Source organism: Cibotium barometz, chromosome 6, assembly GCF_041138505.1.
Source record: "Cibotium barometz isolate CiBa-2024 chromosome 6, ASM4113850v1, whole genome shotgun sequence".
NCBI classification, from domain to species: Eukaryota; Viridiplantae; Streptophyta; class Polypodiopsida; order Cyatheales; family Cibotiaceae; genus Cibotium; species Cibotium barometz.
In genome coordinates, this window is record NC_141051.1 from 4,067,451 (window position 1) to 4,070,945 (window position 3,495).

A 3,495-nucleotide genomic window follows, 5' to 3' on the forward strand; every position below is an offset into this window, starting at 1 on the left:
TTCCAAGGATGCATGGGATACATTGGTGAAGTTGTTTGATACAGACACGAGTGCTCGAAAGTCTCAATTGCGACAACAAATACATAATGTGAAGCGAAATAGAAGGAGCATCCATGATTATGTGCAAGAAATAAAGAAGTTTGCAGATGCATTGGCAACAATAAATGCCCCCATGTCTGATGATGATTTGGTGGATACTACCTTGCGTGGTCTTGGCAAGGAATATAAATCTTTTGATACATCTATCTCGGTTCGGAGTATAGGTTTACCAGACTTTGATGAGTTGGTTTCACTCTTGCTTGTTGAGGAAATCAAACTCAGTGATTCATTTCAGGATGCATCTACTAGCCATGATAATAATGGCAGAAATCAGGCTTTCTATTCCCAAAGAGGTTTTAGAGGCAGGGGGAGATTTGCATCACGTGGCCATGGTGGTAATGGTCGAGGATGGCAGGACAGGTCATCTCACAACAGAATTTTCAGCCTTCATATGGTGCTAGAAGTGGTCGTGGATATACACCTCAGAGAGGCAGAGGTAATCCTCGTGGTAGAGGACGTTGGCAAGGCCAACAAACATCTATGCAAGATGTGGAATGCCATTACTGTGGGAAATTTGGTCATATGGCACGTGATTGTTTCCGCAAACAGAATGATTTGAGAGGGGGTAGAGAATGATTTGAGAGGGGGTAGAGCACAACGTGGTGGACATTATGGTGGAAATTATGCACAACAAGAAGTAATGATGGCAGTGCAAATCACTTGTTTGCCATGAAACATGTTGTGGGATCTATGATGACAAATGCTGAAAATGATGACACTTGGTATATGGACTCTGGAGCATCAAACCATATGACTTGTCATGGTGAATGGTTTGAGCATATGAAGCCTATGGATGTGAAAGGCTATGTGGAAACTGGAGATGATACTCAGCATGCCATTACACATGCTGGAAGTGTACCATTGGTTATGCACAATGGTCAAACAAAATCTATGTCAGATGTATTGTATGTGCCTTCTATCACAAAAAGCTTGGCCTCAATTGGTCAAATGGTGGAACAGGGATTACAGGTTCGTTTCAACGAGCATGGTTGCTTTGTTGAGGATTTCAAACATGGATGTAGAGTCATTGCTAAAAGGCAAGAAAGAAGGCAGATTGTTTAAGCTGGATGGTGGAATTCCTGAGTTAAAATTAGCCATGTTCTCTAAAAGCAGAAATGTGGTACAGGACATTGATATGTGGCATAAGAGGATTGGACATGTCAATATACAAAGGTTAAAGAACATGCAGGCAAGAGGCATTGTTAGTGGGCTGCCTAGATTCAAGTATGATGGGAATATGCATGTTTGTGAAGCCTGTCAGTTTGGAAAGCAGGCAAGGTTGCAGTTTCCTAGAGAAGGCAACATGAGTAGCAGACCACTTGAGATAGTACATAGCGATGTATGGGGTCCTACACAAAACCCATCTATCAAAGGCAGTTTATACTATGTGACATTCATTGATGATTTCAGCAGGATGACATGGATATACTTTCTCAGAGAGAAGAGTGAAGTGTTAGAAAAGTTTATGGATTTCAAAGCTTTTGCAGAAAAGCAATATGGCTGTTGGATTAAATGCTTGAGGATAGATGGAGGTGGTGAATACACCTCAAATGCTTTTGAGCATTTCTTGAGAAAGCATGGCATAAGAAGACAGTTGACTTGCAGGTATACACCTCAGCAAAATGGTGTGGCTGAGAAGTGGCCAGGGCAATGCTCAATGAAAAGATCATGCCAGATTATTATTGGGTAGAAGCTTGTGCTACTGTAGTGTATATACTGAATAAGACACCTACAGCAGCCAGAGATGCGGCTTACAGGTTTTAGGCCAGACATTGGACACCTCAAAGTTTTTGGATGCATAGCTTATGTACATGTGCTTGATGAAAGAAGAAGGAAGTTGGATCCTAAGGCAGAAAAGTGTGTATTTGTTGGATATGCACAGGATCGTAAGGCATACAAATGTTATAATCCACAAACTAGACAAGTGGTTATCTCACGAGATGTGGTGTTTGATGAGCTTGCTAGTTGGTACAAAGCAAAGGATGAGGGTGTCATTGAGTCACTTGAAGCTAATGTGCCTATGAACTTGCCACAAGCAAGTTCTAGTTCTACTACTATGTCTGGGCCAGCAGCAGTCAGCAGAGGCTGAAAGTAGTACTGTACGTCCATGGTCAGGACGTTTGAGGCATGAGAGTGTGAGCACTGGGAGTAGTGCTGTGGATAAAGGAAAGAAGAAGGTTGAAGGAACTGGAATTACAGGTTATGAGTCGTCCAGTTCAGAGAGTTTGGATGCGGAGCTTGGCATACTTGTTTTATGCACACCTGGTGCAAGGCAGGATAGATATGTGCCACCACATGCTAGAGTGACAGGTGTTCAGAGTGATCCGCATGCATTGTGGAGATCCCAAAGGGTCAGATATCCAGTTGACAGGTTGACATATCGAGATTTTGCTATGCATTATGCATATATGACATCTGTGGGGTGAAGCATGTGGAACCTACATGCTATACAGAAGCCATTGGAAAGCATGTATGGGAGAAAGCAATGGATGTTGAGATGGACGCATTGGTTCATAATGACACATGGGATTTGGTTGCATTACAACACGACAAAAATGTCATTGGTTGTAAATGGGTTTACAAAGTGAAATGCAAGTCTGATGGTTCCATTGAGCGACATAAAGCGAGATTGGTAGCTAAGGGTTATGCACAAACCCAAGGTTTGGACTATGATGAAACATTCAATCCAGTGGCAAAGATGGGAATAGTGAGAGCATACAGCTAATGGTTGTTTAGGAAATGCATCAAATGGATGTCAAAAATGCATTTCTAAATGGTGATCTACAAGAAGAGGTTTATATGGCACAGCCAGAAGGTTATGTACACCCAAAGTATCCCACTCATGTATGCAGATTAAAAAAGGCATTATATGGTTTGAAGCAAGCACCTCGTGCTTGGAGTGATAAGATGAGCAGATATCTTATCTCTCTTGGATTTCAGGTTTCTACAGCAGATTCTTCACTCTATGTGAAGAAAACAGATCATGGGATTGTTTTACTTGTCATCTATGTGGATGACTTTTTTACTTGTCATCTATGTGGATGACTTGATTATCACAACAAGTAATCATGGTACAGATGTGATGCATGTCAAGAAAGCATTGAGTGGGCAGTTTGACATGAAAGATTTGGGTGAGTTGAGATACTTTCTTGGAATTGAAGTGATCAAAGACCATGCACGTACATGGTTAGTGCAACGCCAATATGCATTGGATATGCTGGCAAAATATGGCATGACAGGGTGTAAGCCTATGAGTACACCTTTGGAGCAGAATGTGAAGTTGCGGGCTGATTTTGGTGAGGAGTTGGATGATCCATCTATGTACAGAAAGATGGTTGTTGGTAGTCTCATTTACATGACTATCACACGCCCGGATTTGAGTTATGCTGTGGGGCT